The 23691-nt window shown below is 30.8% G+C and overlaps 2 pseudogenes across 1 annotated transcript in view; both read left to right on the top strand.

Moving 5' to 3' along the window:
- Positions 1 to 5795: 5795 nt before the first annotated feature.
- Positions 5796 to 8715, top strand: LOC149892537 (uncharacterized; annotated as a pseudogene).
- A 5498-nt stretch (positions 8716 to 14213) lies between these two features.
- LOC149892536 (uncharacterized) overlaps positions 14214 to 23691 on the top strand; it is a 37928-nt pseudogene continuing 28450 nt past the window's right edge. Inside the window, exons 1-3 of the transcript XR_016449687.1 lie at positions 14214 to 14308; positions 16563 to 16732; positions 22715 to 22859. The product of XR_016449687.1 is annotated as an uncharacterized LOC149892536 (transcript). The remainder of the gene's footprint in view (positions 14309 to 16562; positions 16733 to 22714; positions 22860 to 23691) is intronic.

Raw genomic sequence — 23691 nt, 5'->3', positions numbered from 1 at the left:
TATGCAAGGGGTATGAATTATTTTGTCGCATACTGTATTTTTTTATGTTATTATATTGTTTATATTTTATGATATTATATTGTTTAAATACTTCTAAAATAATTTTTGGAATAAATTTAAGCCTACGTCAGCCTATATTACAGAGATTGATGTAATTAAGTGTTAATTCATTGACAGGCAGGTTTTGTTAGGCTTAAATTTACAACCTAAAAAAAAACATAGTGATAAATGGTATCAAATTGTAACTAAAGTGTAAGTAGGAACTGGAGTGGGAGGCTACACGTGCGCATTAAAATCAAGAGCCAAATCAGTCGGACATTAACGGACGTTTAAATTATTCAGATAATGGCATTAAAATGGTATAAACTAAGATCACTAAAGACCTTCTTGGCCGTCCGAGCAGGTGGCGGACGAGTGGACCCACTTTTCTCGTCAACCGGACGTTTAAGGAATTACTGGCTAACACTTAAGTACAATTTTACTGGTTAACACTTAAGTACTATTATTACTAAATCCACTTTTAACGAAAACCAACTACTAACTAAAACAACCCTCAACTGCTGCAAAGGTGAATCTTTCACAAGCCTAGTGCTAAAGACAACCCGCGAACCTTGGCACCTTGAAACGTTTCTTCTAATTTAATCCTATGTAAAACGGAGACAAGTTCTAGCCAACTCTGATATACATTCCTGTTTTCTAGGTTCTAATGTTTAAAAGAAAATCATAAAGTATTTTATAGCAAGAGTTTGATGGTTTTAAAACAGAATTATTTGACCGCCATTTAGGCTAACACCACTTTTGACCCAAAATCATGTTTTATGTCGCCGAATAGGCGGGTTTGTCACCTCAGGGGCTGCCGAAATGAGGTACTAATATTAACTTCTTGTCCCGGAGAAACTCTTTGATGGGAATAATGTATATGGTAAGAGGTTTAATTTTATGAAAGTTTGAAAATCATTCATTATCGTCCTTAAAAGATTTTCAATTTTTTATGTTTTTAGGTAGGGGAGAACCTTAATGAATGGGACGATTATTGAATGGGACAAACTCAGATTCTTATACAAGCATCGATGTAAGGATATTCAAATTCCTGTAACAAAGGTTGATAGAAACAAGAACTCAACTGACCGACTCATCCATCCAATTGCTCTATGACCGTAATGACAATGGATGTTATTGTGTTTTCGAATGTAAAAAGTAATTTTTAAAAATGTTTTTGTTTTTCTGATTTTGCAGCAATTTTTGAAGTTATGGAAAATAAAATTCCATGCTTAAATAGATAGCAGTCTCTAGTACTACAGTGAGTAAAACATTAAAGCTTAACTAATGGTATTTTTGGCGTGACTAATCATTTTTGGATAAAGTGATGCGCATATTAAATGGGACAAAATACTACCTATTGAATGAATTTAATAAAGTATTATTTACAGCTCAGCAGAGGGATGCTGCAGTCCCTTAATTTCACCCCCATAGGTAATGGGTATTATTTACACACTTTTATACTGCAATATTTTACTTAAATAAAAATAACTAAATATAATATTCTAAAATGAGAAAGTTCTACTTTGATTGAAATTTATTTAGAGTTAAAATGTTTAAAGTTAAAAATATTTTTTGTGTGGTCTTTATGTATGTATCTATATATTTAACTACTTTTACAATTAATAAATTAGTTTGAAAAATGATTGAATTAAAAACGTTTATTTTTAAACTTTTATGTTTGTCCCATTCAATGAGACATACTTAATGAATGGGACAAATGCCATGCTCCAATAAAACTCTCTTTTTACCAATAGCCAAATGCAAATCCAATTTTTTTGTTTTATCATTGAGCAAGAGTCGGTGGTTATCAAACATATTTAAATATATATATTAAACAATTTTATCTACGTTTAAAAAATATTTTGCAAAAACTGTCGCATTCATTGAGGTTTTCCCCTAGACATGGAGAATTCGTCTGTTGTGTACTTATATATATTTGCCTTTAGGTGATATCTTTCTTGACTCTAAACTGATATCTGCTCGCTCACTACTCCGAATGGAATATTCTTTAACAAAATAAATTGTTTAACATGAACAAAGATTGCATGCACTTTGGGTGTAACTGTGATGACAGATAGAATCAGTGCTACTAGTGAGAGGTTGATGAACTGCATTTTCAAAATTATTTGCTTTAGAAAAGTCTTTTTTTAGTGGTGACAAATGCTAAATAATTCTTTCTAACATGTTGGTTATTTTCATGTCACAGGAGAGTATAAAAGAACTATTTTGATACTGAATCAAGTCCAAAGGTTTCTTTACATTTTCATAGTTTTTTGAAAAGTCTTAAACAGCAGTAATAAATAACGGTTGTTTCCAGAGGTGGGCACTTCCGATAAAAGTTCCGATATTCCGATATTCCGCTAGTATTTGACTAAGGAAAAAATATCGGACTTTCGGCCTTATATATATATAAGACATCAGACTATCGGACTGATAATAAAAGATATCCGATATTCCGATAACTATCGAACTAAGCAAAAAGTATCGGACTATCGGACTAAATAAAAAATCTGACTTCGACCATTGGACCATCCAGATTCCGTATTTCCTTTTTCCTAATATTCATATATGAAATAAAATATTTTTTTTGAAAAAGTTCAAATTCAAACATTGAGACGACGACATTTGGGTGTATGTATTTGTTCCGCAGCATTATGCCATATTCTCTTTGCGCTTTTTTCAGATTTTACTTTACAACAATCCAACTATGGAGGTTTTCGAATTAAGAAGATTCGATATACTTACCAAAACTCCGGAATTAGAGAGATTGTACGGTATATGTAAGTATTAATAAATCATTAGTTATTTGAAAAACAATCATTGATGGGTTTTATACTTTTTTAAAAAAGGGGACAAATCTAGAATATTTACGAAAAAATGGGAAAATCTATAAATACAAAAGACGAAAATCTCCTGGCAAAAACGGGGCATAATGTCAGTTTGTGACTGTGCTAATAATATAGCGAGGTTTTAATTGAACTGCTGTAATTGAATTGCGCGAAAGCAATCATATAAAGTGCTGAAAAGAATTGACGTTACATAGTTTCCTTGTGAAAATGGCTTTTAACAAGGAAATTTTCAATATATAATTAGAGTATTTTTTTTTTTTTATGACGGTTATTTGAGGGTGTTTTTTATGGATTTTGAGAAGTATAAATTGTTCTAGAAAATAATGTAGGGGAGAGAGGAGAAGATGTAGAATTGCAACTTTGTGTTCGCTGCGAGAAAGCTACAGATCTATACCAGTATTCTGTAAATCAGTAAATGTAATTGAAATTACTACGTCTGTTCCTGACGTGGTAATTTTTTTTATAATCTACTTAATATTCTAATAATTTAAAGAGAAAAACTTTGATATTGAAATGTAACATTAACTAATTGATGTTATTACTTTATTACATTTAAATTTCTGTAAGTAGTTACAGTTAGATACCATAACACCAAACAACAAGTCGTCTTAAAGACAAATTGAAGATGTCTTGATATTGGTCTTAATGACGGCTTAAACTGGTCTCAAATGAAACACAGTAAGTCGTCTTATTTTAAACGTCTTAAAGTTGCCTTATCTTAGACATCTTAAAGTTGTCTTAAACTGGTCTCAAATGAAACACTTCAAGTCGTCTTCACTAAAACGTCCTAAAGTTGCCTTAATTCAGACGTCTTAAAGATGGCTTAAACTGGTCTCAAATGAAACACAGTAAGTCGTCTTATTTAAAACGTCTTCAAGTGTTCTTATTTAACACGTATTAATGACGGCTTAAAAAGACGTGTGTATATATATATATATATATATATATATATATATATATATAAAACCTTCCAGTCTCTTTCCAATACAATATAAATATATATTTTTATATTGTGTTAGAAAGAGACTGGAAGGTGGTGCCTGAATGTAGGAAGGTGTGAAAAATATGAACTATCAAAATGCAATAAATGAAAAAAAGAGACATGATTTACTATAGAAATATTTCACAGCATCCACAAAAAAGAGTACATGATTACATTTTTAATAAGATTTTCGTTATGCTGGTGCGTTTTTGACATGTTCTGAATAAATTTATGGACAGTCTTCTCCAATTCTTTTGGATATGTTGCTCGAACAGTCGCTAAAAAGAGAAAATTAATAAAAAAAAAAAAAAAAAAGGTCAAGAAAATCATTGTTTTTTTGGAAAGCAGCATTCGAAGACACTTACCAATTACACATTCGTAAAGGTGGGTTTCTTTAAAACTTCTCTTTCCGCCTCTCTGTAGATCTATGTTGAAATTAATCATTAGTGAACAATCTAATTTCTAAATTCGATTAGTTTCTCAGAAATCTGTAAAATATGTGCTTGTAATAACCTAGCCAAGGACCTTAACGAAATAATTCAAAATTTTTTTGAATTATTAGTTTATCTTTTGCATATTGTCGAGGCAGAAATCCGGAAAAACACATTTAAAACCAGCAGCTATAAGAGGAGACATATTTCTGATGTTGCTTATACGACTGGCAGCTAAAATCGTAATCTGTAGGAATTAAAGCATAGATGTATAAGAGATGGACGTGCAACTTATTATTATAGTTTAAACTTTTAGTATTAGTTTAAACTTTCATAGTATCGGCACGAACAGATTTTATCATTTTTTCAAGATAAACATTTGTAAATTTGGACATGTTTTTTCGTGTAAACAAAGTCTGTCAATAATAAAATAGACCTGTAAAAACAATTTTAAAATGACTAAAAAAAAATTAGCGAAACATAAAAAAGCTTAAATATAATTTTTTGTCAAGATCTGGTTTCATTCAACTCCTTGGTCCTTCGTTCACCAGCCTTAAATTTATGTATTTTTTAAGATTTATTCCCATATGCCGCCATTTTTTGCGTCGACTACTCTATAAGCTCCCCAATATAGATTCCACTGTGAGTTGTTTATTGGTAGGTGCATTTTCTAATGGGTATTTTTTAACTTATTTGATAATGCAAAATCTTTTAAAAAGTTATTCAAATTTATAATTATCTTGCAAAATGCACCAGTTATTTCATGTTTTCGTTTTTCATATTTCATATATTATTTCATTTATTATAAAAAGCACATAATAACCCATTAGTTTTTGTCAAATAAAATTTAGTTTATATATAGCTGGTAAATCATGTTATGTTAATGTTAAATACTAAGTTATTCTTGCGGTTTGCCACAAATTATTTTTTCTTTCTTGTATTTATATTCATTTTATGTATAAGTTATTTATCCTTAACTGTATATATTCCTGTTGTTAAACATATATAAATAAATATATATATATATATACAGTGCTCGAAGTGAGGCGGGATGGGGCGGGATGCCATCCCGTTACCTTTTTAAATTTTGAAAACCATCCCACTCCTTTTTTAATGCATATTTTGGGGTGGGATGCCATCCCGGTACATAATAAATTAATGGAAATTTTATTTTATTTTCCTCCTATAAATAAACTTGTAAAAACAATTTTAAAGTTTGCGGCAATATGCGAATTTAAATGAACTTAAGTCTCAGCTGTTATTTAAAAATTTGCGGTAAAAAGTTCAAAAACTAAATCGATAATTATAAAACATTGCGTCTTTTCTTCTGTATTTTAAATAAAAAGTTACCAAGCAACAAAAAGCGACATTGGCTTTTTTTTTCGTTAAAGTGTCATTAGAGTTTTTTTTTTGGTGAAATAAAATATAGTACACAGTAGATTTACTCAACATTAAATGTTATGATTTTAAAAAAATTTACTTATTATAAATATGGATAAATGGCTAGCAAGCGGAAGGAAAAGAAAGTTAAGCAGTGATAGTTCTAAAAGTAATTTGGAAAATGACACTGAAATAAATAAAGAAGTGACAGATTTTTCGAGTATTGAAACTTGCCAATCCTTTCCTCAATGTGATGGTATTTTTTTTCAATTATTTAAAAATTGGTAAATACAAAAAAATAAGACTTGTTTAAAAATAAAATGTTTAAATATATCATTGTTTTTTGATTGCTTAATGACGTTTGATGTGAAACTCAACTCAATATTTTACGGTGACAGTCTCTTAAGAATATAACGGACCTCAAGTTGTTTTTTTAATATAGGTTTTTTACTATAGGGATACTCTAGGGATTTATAATTCCTTTATTTAATCTACACAAAATACGAAATCTATAATTTTAGGATAGGTGGGATGGTGATTAGAAAATATTAAAAACCACCCGCTACCTTTTTTTTCCCACTTCGAGCACTGTATATATATATATATATATATATATATATATATATATATATATATATATATATATATATATATATATATATATATATATATATATATATATATATATATATATATATATATATATATATATATATATATATATATATATATATATATATATATATATATATATATGTTTAACATCAGGAATATATACAGTTAAGGATAAATAACTTATACATAAAATGGATATAAATACAAGAAAGAAAAAATAATTTGTCACAGTTTTAAAGAATTTAGCAAAACCAGTTTATGGCAAACCGCAAGAATAACTTAGTATTTAACATTAACATAACATGATTTACCAGCTATATATAAACTAAACTTTATTTGACAAAAACTTATGGGTTATATATATATATATATATATATATATATATATATATATATATATATATATATATACGATATTAGAATCCATCGGACTTAAACTAAGGGCTATAGTGTCTAATGGAGCAAGCCCAAATAGAAAATTCATTAATATTCATAAACCAGAAGACTGCAGCAATATGGTAGATGGAGTAGTTCACTAAACATGGAACCATTGTGCTCTAGGTAGCTACAAAACTTCTTGATATTTCTTATTAACTATTACCTCTCAAGTTATACATGTATTTAAGTAAATGATCTCAAATCATCCGCGTTATTTCTTAAAATATTATTGTTTATAACAATAGATTTTAAGAATGCGCAACTAGCATGGTTTGCAAAAAATCAAAAATTTTGCACGTCCATCTCTAATAATTCCACGATTAAAGACATCTTAAGCTACTTATTCCAAAAGACGTCTTGTTAAGATGTTTTAAGGACATCTTAAACTGGTTGTTCCGACAGATGTCTTGTTAAGATGTCTCACGGATGTCTTAAACTGGTTATTCTGAAAGACATCTTAAACTGGTTATTCCGAAAGAAGCCTTAAACTGGTTATTCCGAGAGACGTCTTATTAAGATGTCTTAAGGACGTCTTAAACTAGTTGTTCCGACAGACGTCTTGTCAAGATGTCTCACGGATGTCTTAAACTGGTTATTCCGAAAGACGTCTTGTTAAGATGTCTTAAGGACATCTTAAACTGGTTTTTGGAAGATGTCTTAATGAGGTGTTGAAAAGCTGTCTTAACCACGTCTTTAACTAGTTGTAGACGTCTAGACGAATTAAAGACAAGTTACATACGTCTTAAAGTCGTCTTATGTTGGGTGGGCAAGTTGTATTTGAGATTTATATCAAGTCGGCTACCTAGTGCTATGAGCCACTATAATATGTTATTTAATTGATTAATGTTATCATTTTATTACATTTAAATTTCTATTAGTAGTTATAGTTAGGTATCATATTAAGTTGATATGGATAAATATTTGACATTTAAGTGAAGTCGGCTGCCTAGTGCTATGCGCCACAGTGATATGTCAAGCCGGCCTGATAGTGAATTTAGCCAGAGGAGTGATGAAGTGGAGATAATAATACTAGATACCTCCAGCCAGTAACATGGCCAGTTTTCCTATTATAGCACTGTAAAGCCACAAACTTCCAGCCAGAGACAGCCAGCTTACCACAGGCAACATAGTCAGCTTGTCCATCATGCCACCACCGCGTATCTGTGAGTATATTAGATCTTACTTCGCCCCAACCCATAAAAAGATGGCTCTTAGGTGCTTAGGAAAGTTAGGGACTAAGGTTTGTGGCAAGTAGATTAAGTACTCTGCGACCTCATTCCGCAACCTCAAGGCCCACTACAAAACCCAGCACCATCTGGAGGCACTAAGTACTGGCTCTATACCTGGGAGACAATCTTCTGGAACCAGGTAATTATAATTTAATTATTTAGTCAATTAGTGTATAAATTTTGTCTCTTACAGTATTTTGTATCCAGATCCATAAGTTTTTAATTCTTTATATTTCCTTTTTTATGACAAAATAGTAAAACCTAAGTAAATTTTCTTAAAAAAAAACTGAATTTCACCTTTATTTTTTCCTTTTTTTGCTGTGAGACATCCGATATTGGCCCCCTCAAGAAACAGAGCAGCATTGAGTCTGTCTTAAGAGAAAAATTCGACCAGAAAAAAGCCTGTAGGCTATACTATACCTTCATCATCAAAAACATTGTGCCAGCTTATGCTACAGACTCTCCTGCCATGAGAGACTTCCTGAAATTCTTGAATTCAAACTTCAAGGTTCACTCCAGAAGGAAGCTGACAAATGGAAATTACCCAGCTAGGAGACGAGGCCAAAGCTGCCCTCACCAGCAGCTTAGAGAAAGTCAACCATGTGGCCATCACTGCAGACAGCTGGTCCGCACACAACAGAAGCTTTTTTGGCATGACTGTCTACTGGTGTGATTGCAAAACCCTTAAGAGAAAAAAAGCTGTCCTGGGTATAAAGGAAATTCTTGTCCAGCAGACAGGCAATTTCTAGCCAAGGCAATGAGCACAAGACTGTTAGCATAACAACAGACAATGATGCGAACTACGTTGCTGCCTTCAAGATCAAGCTTTCTGGTGCTTGGAGGATGAGCAAGTAGGTTGGTAGGTTAATCCTAACTGTTGTATTTGTCTTCTTACTTAGTATAAAATGATAGTTTAATAAAAAAAAGATAATTAGTTAAACTATTTTACTTAAAGTTAGAGAATATGTTTAAAGTTACATGAAAAGGATTGTTTTCTATTAGTAGATAATAAATTTATCTGAACATGATTTTTATCTTTCTTTTTATTTTGTTAAATTTTAAGTAGTAAAATATGTTTTTTATTGCCGAGGTACCTAATATTTCTAGGATTCTGATCCTGAGACTGACAATGAGGAAGGCGAGTCTTAAAGCACATGGTGGATGAGTAGACCTGCCTGGAGCTGCTCATTCACCGTTGCTGTGGTGCCCACACTGTCAACTTAATGGCGACAGAAGATGTTAGCTAGGTAACTTTCTACTCATTAGTTTTATCAGTATTTCCGAACTGAATTAGGTTTGGCTAAGCTAAGGTAGGATAGATTAGGCTAAGCAAATCATATTTAGGATTGGTTAAGCAAGGCTAGGCTAATGTAGGTTAACAAAAAAAGTTACTCCCCACCATGTAGAAAAAAACCTAGTTACACCCCTGGTAACTATGTTTTCTATGTACCTAAATACCTAGCTAACAATTAACAGGTCCTAGTATTCAGTATTTGAATCCTTACTTTTGAATAAGTTATAGCTAGTAATGCTTCATAGTTTAAAACTTATTATAAAGAAATTACTATTATGTTTCAATAATTTAAGGTGCCAGGTTGGAACTTTGGTGCAAAGGCTCCGTTCACGAAGACTGCTGGCAAGGTACAGAGATTATGAAATTGTCAGAATAAGAGGACAGTAGTGGCAAACCAGATCAAGGAGGTCATTGCAAAAACTACCATTTCTAGGTAAGACCCGCTGGAACTCATACTACGACTCCTGTGCTTTGCTCCTTCAGGTGCTAGAGGATCCAGATCAAAAAGAGAAGCTGAACATCATCATACGCAAGCAAAACTGTCACCCTTCTATGATACTGGCAAGGCTCTGCTGGTTCAGTGCTGCAAGATTATGAACCCAGTTCCCGAATGCCTTGACAGTCTACAGTATGAGGAAAAAGCCTACATGGGAATTTTCCTCCCCACAATCAAGCTTATGAAGGACACGGTGGTAGTCTTGAAGAATGACAACAGCATCGTAGAGGGGTAGCATCTTATCATGTAGTTTATTTTCGCAATCAACCAATCAATAAATAGCAATAATCTTCTCTCCAAACTAAAACTCTCTTTTACAAATTTTCTCCTTCATTTATAGCGTATACTTTTCCTAAAATATCCTTTAAAAACCGTCATAAATAACCTCAAACACATATTTAAAACTCTTTAGTTTTCACTGGTAAAAACTATTATAACTATTAAATCTATAACTTCATTAAATGTTCTAGAACTTTCCGCAACGGAATTACATATCAACTACCTGCTGGAGAACCCTAACAACCCCAGGGTGCCTTCAAGGGAAGGTTTGAGTATACAGTACTGTGAATGTGACTTACATTTTTTCAAAAAATCCCGGAGAATTCTTCTCTAATATTTCAGTTTGTAGTTCTATATTATAAACTTATTAAAACACATGTATTTCAATAACAAACTTTTAATGTCGAACTTGATAAAAAAACTCTTAATATCTACTATGTCCTCCTTTTGCTTAATCACAGCCGATATTCGCCGGGGAATAGATTCATACAAGTTAGTAATAAAATCCTGGGGTATGTTGTGCCATTCTCTTTGAAGTACTTCAAAGCATTCTTCAGCATTTCGACGAACATGTTCGACTTTCTTTCTGTCCAGGTAATCCCAAATATGCTCATGCTCAATTATATTCAAATCTGGACTCTGGGGAGGCCAGGTCAATTGCAGTACTCCTTCCTCTGCCATTTCATTTAAATAATTTTTTGCCACTCGGGAACAATGTTTTGGATCATTGTCCTAAAATTATGACCTATTAGTCTCATTCTGGATGATACAGCATGGTGCCTTAGGATATCCACATAACGTTTCCTAGTGAGTCGCCCCTCTATTTTGATCAAATCACCTACTCCAGATGAAGATAAACAGCTCCAAACTTGTAAAGAACCTCCTCCGTGTTTAATAGCAGGGTTTAAACACTCGGGCTGATAGGCTTCTCCAATTCTTCTTCGAACATATTGGCGTCCAAAAATTTCGAATTTGGACTCATCGGTGTACAGAACCCGATTAATCATTTCCTGGGCCCAATCTTTGTGTTGTTTCGCATATTTAAGTTGTTTTTCTTTATTGCCACGCCGTAATAATGGTTTTCGAATTGCAACACACCCTCTTAATCCTAACTTGAGAAAGTGTCGTCGAATACAAGAAGACCTGATATTTTTTCCAGTTGCTGTGTTAATGTCATTTGCCAAATCGGTTGATGTTTTTATCCTATTTCTTAAAGAAAGGGTTTTTAAATATTTAATATCATCTTTTGTTAGCTTAGAAGGTCTACTACTTTTCTTTCTAACTTCAAGGGAGCCAGTTTCTCTAAACTTTCTAATGATTTCTATAATAGCAGTCTTTGAATATCCTGTTTTGGACGAAATTTGGCGCTGCGAATAACCTTCTTCGTGAAGCGCAATAACTTTTTGTCTCTCTATTAAAGATATTTTACCCATTTAGTTAATCTAAAAATGCAAACTAAACATTTAAAAATGAAAAAAAAAACACTTTATTTATCTAAAAATGCAAACTAATAAGTTTGTTTAATTATTTTTAACAATTTGTTTAACTGTGTTCATAAAAAATAACAATTTTTTTAAAAATGTACCAAAACCAATAATTATTGTTCTAAATTCACTCTATGATTACACTTTATACTGTCAAAAACAAACAATGAAGGAATATGAACCCGAATCAGTTTAAACCAGTTTATTTTTATCTTTTATTTAGACGAACGCTTGGTCGGTAGTTATTATGACACATCGTTTTAATAAATATACAAAAAAATTCCTCATGTTCCCTCATCAAGTTTGTTTATTTATTCAAAATAATATACTCTTTCAACTTTTCTTATATATTATTAAACTTAAGTACGCTTTAAAAAAATTACATAGGAAAAAAATTATAAATACGTCTAATTATACAAGTGGTCTAAAACATATTCACAGTACTGTATGTTCAGTGATAAAAACCTTCTCATAGCCACAGCTCTCCACCCCCACTTCCAGCTCGGAGTTGTTGGTTCATGAACATACTGATGAAGGCCGACATCAAGAGAAGTATCCTCACTGAGGCAGTGATGAAGGTAAGACATGTCGAGGAGATTGGCGAGATTGAAGTGATGGCAGGTGCTGAATAGGACTCCTTCAACTCTATGAGGAATGACGATATGGTGGCCACTCAGGGCCGCCTGGAAGAGGACATGGAGAAAACCTTTGATGGATGGAACAGGGTCAGGGGCAACACCAGGACTCACATCTCATTTGACCAGTTCCCGCAGCTCCACAGAGGTGTCTGGTTGGACATGTTTAAAAAATATAATACCCCTTTGCCCTCTTCTGCTGCTGCGGAGAGGCTCTTTAGTAGGGGATCAGACATTTTGAGGCCAAAAAGATTCTCCTTGACGGCTGATAACTTTGAGAAGCTAGTGTTCTTTAAAGGAAATCTCCATCTGCTGGATGAGAAGTGGATGACGCTGATGAGGAGGGGGGACGATTGATATCAAAGCTTTTGTATTTTTTATGTTAAATAATTAATTCAACTTATGCCTTCTTTTTTTGCACGGTATTTTTATTAAACTTTGTATGTAAGGTAGTGCACTCGTAAATCTAAAGCTATTCTTTCAATTTTGAAAAACTTTGCAATTATTTTTTTCAAAATGGGTTAAAAAATCAAAAACCGTTTTTTAACCTATAGGACTATTGAAATATCGATAATTAGGAAAATCGGCTAATTAGGAAAACTATCGGACTACCGATATCTGATTAGGAACTCAAACTATCGGACTATCGGATATCGGACTCAAAAAAAGAGTAACGGTTGCCCACCTCTGATTGTTTGATACCTGCACCTTTACCAAATGGGGCAGTGAGTAACTTAATACTTTTGTGTGCTGGGCTTTTAATATCATAAACATTTGGCATATTAGTAATTGATATTACAGATGATACAATTTGCTCATCTCTCATTTTTAATGCACTCAGCCAATCATGTTTTTTGTCAGTGCACTTTCAGCTTTCTCATAGGATAACACACGGATATTCGACAGTTTTCATGTGTTTTATAAGTGTTTGGCATCTTTAGTGGAAAATTTGATATTTTTAACAACTGTTAATAAAAGTAAGGGCATTTAACTTCAACAAACTCTCCGAAATTTTAAATTTTGCAACAGCAACTATCATCAGGCAATTTTATTTATTTCTCAAATATTGTTAATTATATAAATTGTAATGTCGAGTACCATTTATAACATATTACTCATTTTTACTCCCTGATACTTAATATTTACTCATTTTCCCCCCTAAAAATGAATAGACATATATCAATAATGTATGTATTAACAAACTAATCTACATTATATCACAGATTAGTTTCAAAACTTTAATCTTTTGGGAGTAATGAGTGCCGATTATGTCATTATTACCAAACTTAACTAAAAATGTAATATCTTTTACGGACGACGATGAATGATTTTCAAATTTTTACCATGTACATTATTCCCACCAATGGGTTTCTCCGGGACAAGAAGTTAATAGTAGTACCTCATTTCGGCAGCCCATGACCTACATTACACAGAATTAATCAACTCCAAGCTTTTAAAATTACAAAGAAAATTGCGTGCAAAAAAATCGGACAATCCCCATAGTTTTTATATTCTTTAACTTTTAAATAGGCCAACTCAAAAAAACTATGAAATAGTATGTGATCAATATGTTTTTTCATACTTTTCAGTTAAATCTGTATGCAAAGTAACAAATAGAATTTTGGAATATGGAGATTGTAAATACTTAATTTTTTTGTTTTCCATTAAAATTGCATAGAGCGAAGTTAGTCAATTTGCAGTAGAGCCATGGATTTGCCAAATTTGGGCCAAACCGAACATATCCTTTATCAATATCAAAACATATTTCAATATTACCGAATATAAAAAACTCAAAGTTTGTATGCTTGTATGTGGGTGTGTTCTTTTTACAAATACACAGTTTTGATCCATGGATCAAAATCTCGTGAGGATTGGATCCAATCCTCACAAAATTTTGCAAACAGTTTTAATGAAACCGCTAACACATTTTTACAATTTTTTGATTTTCGCTGGTAAAAACTATAAAAATCATTCGCTCCCTAATCATCTCCTCGCTAGGGGGCAAGGAGTGGTTGGAGGGGGAAGGAACTTGGTTCCAGCCAAATGCACACTGAAAATGGAGTCCGGGGTATTCCAGAAAGTGAAACAATGACAGGGTCTTACGCAAATCAGAGCTCATGAGTAGCTCGCTCCAAAGTTTTTATCCCTATCTTTGTAAATTTGCATCTTGTTTTAAAAACATAACTAAAATATATTAAATTTAAGTTGAAACGTTTAATACTGAACTTTGCAAAATGTTCAGTTCAAATAATGAATTACCTTTTTTGTTTTTTGATTTTAAAATAAAGTTTATATATATATATATAAACTTTATTTTAATAAACTGAGTTGGGATGTCACAAAAAATCAGATTTTAAGCTGATTTAAAGAAGCTTTTGGATATATGTAAATGACTGGTATTTGGATAAAAACACAAGAAACCAAGACAGTGCGACCAAAAAAGACTTACTTTTAAGTGCTGATGTTACTACATTAAGAAATAGGACACTTGCCAAACTAATTTGTTTTAATAAAAACATTTCACATCTAATATATATATATATATATATATATATATATATATATATATATATATATATATATATATATATATATATATATATATATATATAGCTTAAAATCTGATTTTTTGTGACATCCCAACTCAGTTTAATTGATTGTTATTTGAATCCTAGAGATTCAATCTTTTTGTAATGATTAGTTGTAAAAGTGTATCTTTTTAATTACACTTTTCTCGTTTTGAAAAAGCTAGTAAAAAAAAAAAAAGAAGTTATTTACATATGTTTGTATTCTTTGAACTAGCAAGGTACATCTTAATCATTTAATATTTTTTCTCTCTCTTCTTTCATATATTTAATTAATATTTTCCTACTTTATTTTATTTTTTGAAACTGATGCACTTTTTTTGGTTTATAAGAATGTTTGCAATGCTTAATAGGTATTTATAATGGAATATTATTTTGTTAGTAATCTTGGTGGTATAAAAAAAAAAATCTAACTTTATGTTTTAAATCATATTTTATTAATTTATTACTACAATTTTAAAACATCTTATTAAACAGATCAAAGAATTTCAGACATTGCCAGCAATAATACAAAAAAGGCATATACAGAGTTTTAAATGTTTACTTGTTACTTAGCAGTATGACAATGTTCCAATATCAGCATCCACCTATGACTTCAATTAGCAGAATTTGTTTTTGTTTACCAATACATGGGATTGCATCCAATTTGTACCAACACCAAACTTCTAAATGCAAAACTGTGAAAATTTTTTAAGTTTGGAGTGTATAGGTTTAAATCAGAATTTCATAAGTTGCTTTGTGGTAATTGTTTTTGCTGTAGAGGGGACCTCCTCTAAACTTTCTAGAGAGCTTACAAATGCTATTTTAGAGCCAAAACAAATTAGTTCAGCTCCAGCTCCAGCTCCAGCACACCCCAGCCTAAGTGTTGTGCAAGGGAAAATATATTAATTCGTCTTTCGTTAAGTTTCAATAAATCTAGACCATTTATTTAGTTCAATGAATTTAAGGTATTTACAAGATTTTGATATGCAGTAATTGGGAAATATTGGAGTATAAATTGATACTGGCATGAAATGTATTGGATTTTAAAGGGCCAAAAAAATGTAGAGCATCAGTGTATCTTTTTTTTTGTCATGTAAGACCCAGTCAAAAAATAAGTTAAAGTGAGCTTACAAGAAACTTAAACAATTGTCTTGAAAAATGCATTTCTTCAAAAGAGTATAAAACATTTTTTATAGGAAAAACATTGATGTATGAGGAGTTTTAATGGGTGAATTACAAATGACATTTATTATGCTATATTTAGCATGTTTGGTATAAAAAGTTTGGCTTTATTATATTAAGTTATTTGTGAACCTGTATTGAAGTAACTTTGTATTAGCATATATAGTTTTTTTGGAGAATGGGGGCTTAAATAATGATCAGAACAAACTAAAAAATGCCACGGTTTATGTATCTTAAAGTAAACCACTGCTGACTCCAAAAAATTGAAAGATTAATATATTGAAAGAGAACTGCTTGTTGCATGAAAAAGTGGAACTCAGTCATTTTTAGTGATAAAAACAACTTAGAAACAAAAGTTCAAACTTCTCACATAAAATTATTTCTCCCATTTTAAGGCCTATACTTTCATAACAGTTGTTTCAATAAATTTTTGTTAGCTTCTGCTAAGGTAGCAAAATAGCTACTTTGGTCATTTTTCAAAAAATTGATACAATTTATATGACATATTTATAGCACTAGCTGTAAACACCACTATTGGTAAACTTTTTTCAGTAACATAAGAAAAGTTAAATAGAATTTGTGAAAATTTGCTGTTGAATATGATTATTATTGTTTTTTATTTGAATTTTACTTGAATTGATTTTTAAATATAATTTTAGATTCCACAAATCGCACACCACTTGGGATGAGAAATGGTTTTATAAGAACTGATCAACTTAGTGCTTTATCTCAATATAGTGATGAGTACAGTGCAAATGCTGGTAGACTTAGCTCAGCAAATGGTTGGTGCTCAGATCATACCAAAAATCAAAATTCAGAATGGTATCAGGTATAATTTCTAATTTACTAATTTTGTATGAAAGGGCTCAATTTAGTGGAAAAAGTCTAGGATAAGTTGTTTGGATTGTATTTTTTAAATCTTAGAACATCTAGTGATTGAACCTAGAATAAGAAAATTTCCTGTTATCATCTTGGTTAAAGATTTCATTTGAAATAATTGACTAAATGATTTTGTTTGCATTATTTAAAATAAATTGTATTATATTTAAGCAAAAAAAACATTACATTATTTTCTGCTCTGTATTTGTTTTTATAACATGATTTGCTTATAAGCATTCAGAATTTTTCTATATATATATATATATATATATATATATATATATATATATATATATATATATATATATATATATATATATATATATATATATATATATATATATACAGTACTGTGAATAAGTTTTAGCCCTCCATAAGTTTATAATTATTTTTGATTTTATCGTAAAAATATAAAGGACTTATGAAGTAAAAAAAATCAGGTTTATAGACATATTATAAACAAAAATATCTAGAAATAATTTGATAAAATACATACAAAAAGAAAGAACAGTTAATACTTCGTATGTCCGCCTTTTGCGTTGATCACAGAAGCGAATCCCCTGGGAATTGATTCATATAAATTTGTAATGAAGTTTTGTGGAATATTGTCCCACTCTCTTTTTAATATTCGAAAACATTCTTCGACAATTTTGGGATTATATTCAGCCTTTTATCCAAATAATCCCAAACATGTTCAATAATGTTCAAATCTGGACTTTGAGGAGGCCAGTTCATTACTTCGAGAACTCCCTCCTCACACATGTCCTGTAAATATTTTTTGGCCACTCGGAAACAATGTTTGGGATCATTGTCTTGCTGTAGAATGAAATTATTACCAACTAGTCTCACTCCAGATGGTATTGCATGATGTCTTAAAATTTATTTATACTGTTCTCCTGTCAGTTTGCCATCAATTCTGATTAAATCATCTACTCCAGATGATGAAATACAACCCCAAACTAAAACAGAACCTCCTCCATGCTTGATTGTTGGATGTAAACAATCAGGGCAATAAGCCTCTCCTACCCTTCTTCTTACATACTGTCGTCTTCTGCTACCGAACAATTCAAATTTTGATTCATCTGTGTATAGTACACGGTTTAACATTCCTTGCATCCAATTATTATGCTGTTTTGCATATTTAAGTCTTTTATCTTTATTGCCACGATATAGTAAAGGCTTTCGGACTGCAACACACCCTCTTAACCCAGCTTTTAGCAAATGTTGTTGAACACAAGATGAGGAAATATTTGTCCCAGTTGCAGCCTGAATGTCATGGGCTAGTTCACTGGAGGTTTTTTTCCGATTTTGCAGAGACACATTTTTAAAATACTTTATGTCATGTTTTGTAAGCTTTGGAGGTCTTCCACTTCAAATTTTATCCTCAAGAGATCCCGTGTTTTTAAATTTTTTTATAATTTCTCTATTTGTCAGTTCAAATGAATTGCTTATGAATTTACATATCTACAATATGTTTTTGCAGAAAGTTAATCCTAAAAACGTACTTAACTTTATTTTTATAATGTATTTCAATAAATTATAAATAAAGTATCAAAAAATAATGAAAGTTATCAAAAAATTATATCAAATTTGAAAAGAGGTCAATTATAAATGAATTAAATTCAAAAGATAACTGGCATATCAATCATTGTACCGTGAAAGTTAAATGCTCCCTAAAAAATCATTAAATGATCAGACGATAACAGTTTGTACCAAAGAAACCAGGAAAAAGTTATACACAATAACAAAATCAAAATACTAGACTGCTCTTTTAATGCATTTTATATAAAAAAAATAATCGGAAGCTATTATTCAAAATCTGTTAAAATAACATGATTTTTAATATATATATATATATATATATATATAGAGAGAGAGAGAGAGAGAGAGAGAGAGGAACTGGGGCATAATGGAGTACTTAAGGAAATGCCATCAAAAAATTGTTTTGTCCATCTGCTTTAGCATTTTTTTTTTTTTTTTTTTATACAAAATTGTTTTGTCATTTTTAGCCTTTTTTTTTTTTTTTTTCTTTTTTTGATAGAGTTAGCACATTTTTACTCAGGGTGTCTAAACAACAATATTTTATATGAAGAGGATGTCAGGATTGCAGTTTTTCCACTCTGCCTTGATAGTCTTGTTTGAAATCTCTGCTTTGTTAATGGGAAAATAGTCCCTGGAGAAACTTTTTGAAATAATGTGGTATTAAGATTGTTAACAGAAGCAGTTAAATGGATGAAAGAAGTAGATTGTGCAATAAGGAGGCAGGTACAGAAGATATGGGCAATAAGGAGGCAGACACAGAAGAATTACACCATTCTCTCTCACAATGTTAATCAATTCAACACTTTTAGTGCGAAATTTATATCCATCGAAAATAAATGGAACTGGGCAGCTTATTTTGGCCCCAGAATATTGAATAATTTTTTTAACCATCTGGTCAGTAACCGGGTACCCAGATATCCATTTCAGTTTCTAAGTTAGAATTTTTTAACTTGTTAGAACTTGTTATAAGAAAGGAAAAAAAGTTTCTCTCTTTCACAATAAGTTTTGTACATTATAATTTTGTTTTTTCACTACACAGTAGGTGGGTACCCGAGTATCGGGTTCTTGACCGAATGGTGAAAGTTTGGTTATTGACCAGATGGTTAACCAAACAATAGACAACTCTTTTTGTATCCACCTGCTTAAGTGACATTCAGCCCAGGCACCTGGTGGTACACCATCCATTAGTTCTGGTTTCATTTGTTTACAAGGTCATCATGAGGGGTATGTACCTCCTACTTGCTGAAGAGCAAATAACTGCGTGACAAGCTGACCCCTAAAAAAGATAATAACTGCTGTGACAAGCCGATTCCAAGGACATGAATGTTTAGAATGTTTCTCCATTTAACCTTTATACCAGTCTTAACTAGCAACTCTAAGGTTGTTATTAAAACTGTGTTAATTATTGTTTCAAACTGCCAGAACAAACTTAAGAAGAATATCTTTTACACATTAATATTTGTGTTGGTCTGTAATAGATATAAGTTGACAAAGATTAATAATATCAATTATTTTAAAAATACAGTGTATCTGCCTCCATAAATATCAACCTTCAGAATATTGGTTGAACATGATGAAATTCAGCACCATTTAATTGTTAATTACTTGAGAGCTACTTAACAGATTTCTCTAGTTTTTTTTTTTTTTTGAAGAAGAAAGCTAAATTATTTATTTCAATCATTTTTTGCATTTTTAGTTGGGCGCTTAGATATAAACCAAATATTTTTGCGAGTAGTTGACATCATCTCTTGGATCTTGCTTTGGGTTACCTTTTTTAAAGCTGCTATTCATTTTTTTCTTAAAATTTTCTTTATCTGATATGAAAATATGTTGTAGCCAAATCAAGCCAAAATATCATGCTTTTTAAAGAATGGGAATAGGCATTTCTTTAAAGATTCTTGGAGTTTTCTTTTTATAATATGCTTTATATTCTTCAGATTTAAGTACTTTTGCTATTAAAGCTTGGCTTCATTTAAACTTTCTTCCAAGATCTCTCTGCAACTAACACAGATTTGCCTTTATGGAGCAAATGATTGATTTTGCTTTATATTTGTCTATAAATCCTTTCTTTTTTCCACTTCCTGGTTTTCTTTCAATAGATGGAGTCTCTTTATATTACCACAAAATAAATCCAACTAAAGATCAAGCAACATCAGTCAATTTTGATATGTCAGTTTGTAACAAGGAAGAGTTTGATGAAAAACTTCCTAAACATTTTCTTGATTTAATATTTGTTTACTCATTGTAACCTGACTTCAATGTTAAGCAATACTTAACACCAATATAATTAAACAACAACAAATTAGCTTCCTTCTGCAAAAAGATTTTACAGCCAATAGCATTTTTATAATGTAGTGAAATTTCCTTTATGAAATTTCATGTTACAGCAAAGCCTCCAATATAAAGCCCCAGTATGTAATTATAGAATAAAGTATCCTATAAAATCTCACCGCATGGATCAAACTGCCCCCTATGCCTTTTAATTTAACGGAATCACATTATATATGTATGTTTCATTTAAACTTGCATGTATGATGTAATTCTTTCTAGTAATGCCTCTAATTATGCTCTTCAGCATTAACCAGATTTTTTAAATGTGTGAACATTTTTATTAGATATTTCTGCTTTTAATGATCCTAGAAATGTTTTAAACCATGCTAAGCACTTTGCAAACAGCAAAAAGATTCTCAGCTGCCATAAAAGGATTGTCCCCTGTGATGCTTACTTTGAAGCTCATGAAACAAAACATAATCAAACCCATAAACCATAAACAAATGCTTACACAGTTATCTGCTGTGATAGTTGTGTAAGCATTTGTTCTCTATTAAGTTTGAATGATGAACATGAGTGATGAACAAATGCTTACACAGCTGTCTGTTGTGATGTGTTTTTTATATCAATGATTAAACAGTGAATGCCTGGAATCCATACCAACAATATTTGCAGATTATTTGATTTTATACCTTGCACATATTAATTGGGTTCTCTCAATCTAACATTCCATCTCTTTTCTTTAGTTAAAGTCTAAATATACAAAGAGTAGTGAATGGTTAGACTGTTGATTTTGAAAAGTTATCTTTCTCTGTTTGGTATAGATTTTTTACAACTCTTCGAAAATTCAAAAGATAACATTGACACAGAAAAGTGTCAAAAATTACCTTTTGACAATAAAAAGTGTTTTATTGTCACAAGGTAACTTTTATGTCAATTTTATCGTTGGAAAATGAAGCATAAATGTTTAAGGAGATGAGTGATATCAAACAAAAGATGCCAAACATGATGATTATCTAATAAATAAATGGCCTGACAGTAATTCTGGTTGAAAAACTTGCAGTATTGCTGATTGATTTTATAATTAACATGAATATTTAAATAATTATATTAGGCTTTTCAACTATAGCAGCAACTTCTTTCACAACATTGAATCAGTACAATGTTAATTTGTGAACAGGAGTATCATATAACTTGCCTAAATTAAAAGTTCAACCAATCCTACAATATTTGTACATTAACTCAATACATGTTTGTCACGATCAAAATGACTAGATTGAACATGATAAAACTCTTTTAAACAGTTGTATTCCTTAATCAACCTTGAATCTAATTCAAACAAATTTTGATTTTTCTAGCTTCTACTTAGTTAAGAAACTGTTTATCAAAGGAAAATATAACTAGAAAATAAACGAGTTTAAATGGATAAATTTATTCAATTTTTTATACTTAGCTACCTTTATCATGTTTATCCATTATGTAAAAGCAGAGGTTGTGCAATCCTGGTCTAACTTCCTTTTCACACTTTTTGCATTTTTTTAAATGCCCTGAGGTGTTTAAAAATTCTAAAATGGACTTGGGCCTTCAAACTGTTACTACGTTTCATCCTAAGGTAATACTACCCTTGCAATCTTACAAATGTCTAGCACAAATACACTGGTTTCTAAAGAATGGAGTATGTTTAATCATGGAGAAATAATTATGTTTACATGTTGAAATGCCGTGCATATTTTTCTTTTGAAGATATTCTTTACTCTAAAGATTCCATAAAGTGTTTGTTTATTTGGGTCATTTGGCTCAAGAAGTCCTTCTTTTATTTTGATTAACCTTTTACTTTTTTCAAAACTTTTTAAAGGATATTGTTCACAAATTATAGTTACTGGTGAAAGTTTATTAACAAAGAAATAAGTTGTGTTTTATGCAATTTATCTATATATTTGTGAAAAAAAAGTGGTATTTAAGTATGCTATGAGAGTATAAAGTTTATCATGTTTTTTCCAGAAAACTATGTAACAGCTAAAAAAAAACAAGCGTTTTGAATAGCTTCATTATGATAGAGTTTGTTTAAATGCAAAAAAATGGAGTTTTATACAAAAGAAATCTGATCTTTAATTTTTAGGTTCGATTTGATGATGTGACAGTTGTTAATGGAATTGCCCTTAAAGGTGATAAAGGTGAACTTTCAACTAAACTACATCACCAAATTCTCTTTAAAATATTCTCTGAATGAAAGTGGTGGCTTTGTTGATTTTATGGGTGGCAAGGTAATTTTAATTTTTTTTAAATTTTTTTTCTTTTTTTTTTTGATTATTTTTTGAACTTAATTTCCAAATGAACAAATGCTTTTTAAGCTATAGTTATGTTTATGCATGTTACAAATATCATTTCCTAAATATCAATTTAAAGTGGTTTTGAAAAGAAATTTTGGGAGTTCTCTGTGAATAATTAGTTTCTGTCCATACCCCAATAAAGTACTTAAATTTTTTTACAAAATTTATTTAAACAGTCTAAAGTTTCCCCACAGAGGACAAAAAAAAAGTTTCTTTTTTACTGCTGTGTAACAATTAAAGTCAAATAACTTGAAAAATGTTTCTCATGGAATTATTGTAATTTTTAGAGAGGGTTTATTATGGGCTCTTTTCTTTTCTTTTTTTTTTTTTTTTTCAAACAGATTTTTTGTTAGCTTCTAAATGTAAAAACATTTAAAAAAAAGTCTGTTTAAGAGCTATATTTTGTTTGTACATAAGACAACTCTAAAGTTAAAAGAAATGAAAATGAAAACTAAAATCAAGTGCTTAAAAGTTGTGTTAAAAACAACTTTTGTTGGGCAAAAAAACAATGTATCTTGTCTTTTTTCCTCTGAGTGTACTTTGTTAATTCTACTCCTCAAACATTTTCATCTGCCAGTATGCATTTATATCCTAACACTAAAGAATACAGGCTTTTATTCAATATTGTGTTGTGTGAAGATGAACAATTACTTAATTTAATGTCTATGATGTATCTATGTAAGTTTTATAACAAAACAAATAGCAAGATTGTGTCCCTTTGTTGGAGCTGTAGAGCTAAGCTCAGCTTTAAGAAACTATTCAGTTT

The sequence above is a fragment of the Hydra viridissima genome, unplaced genomic scaffold (genome assembly GCF_058129835.1).
Source record: "Hydra viridissima isolate aposymbiotic clone 2 unplaced genomic scaffold, HvirCarnegie_v1 scaffold_2, whole genome shotgun sequence".
NCBI lineage: Eukaryota > Metazoa > Cnidaria > Hydrozoa > Anthoathecata > Hydridae > Hydra > Hydra viridissima.
Note: the sequence above shows the minus strand (reverse complement) of the source record. Positions and strands in the feature narration are given on the sequence as shown.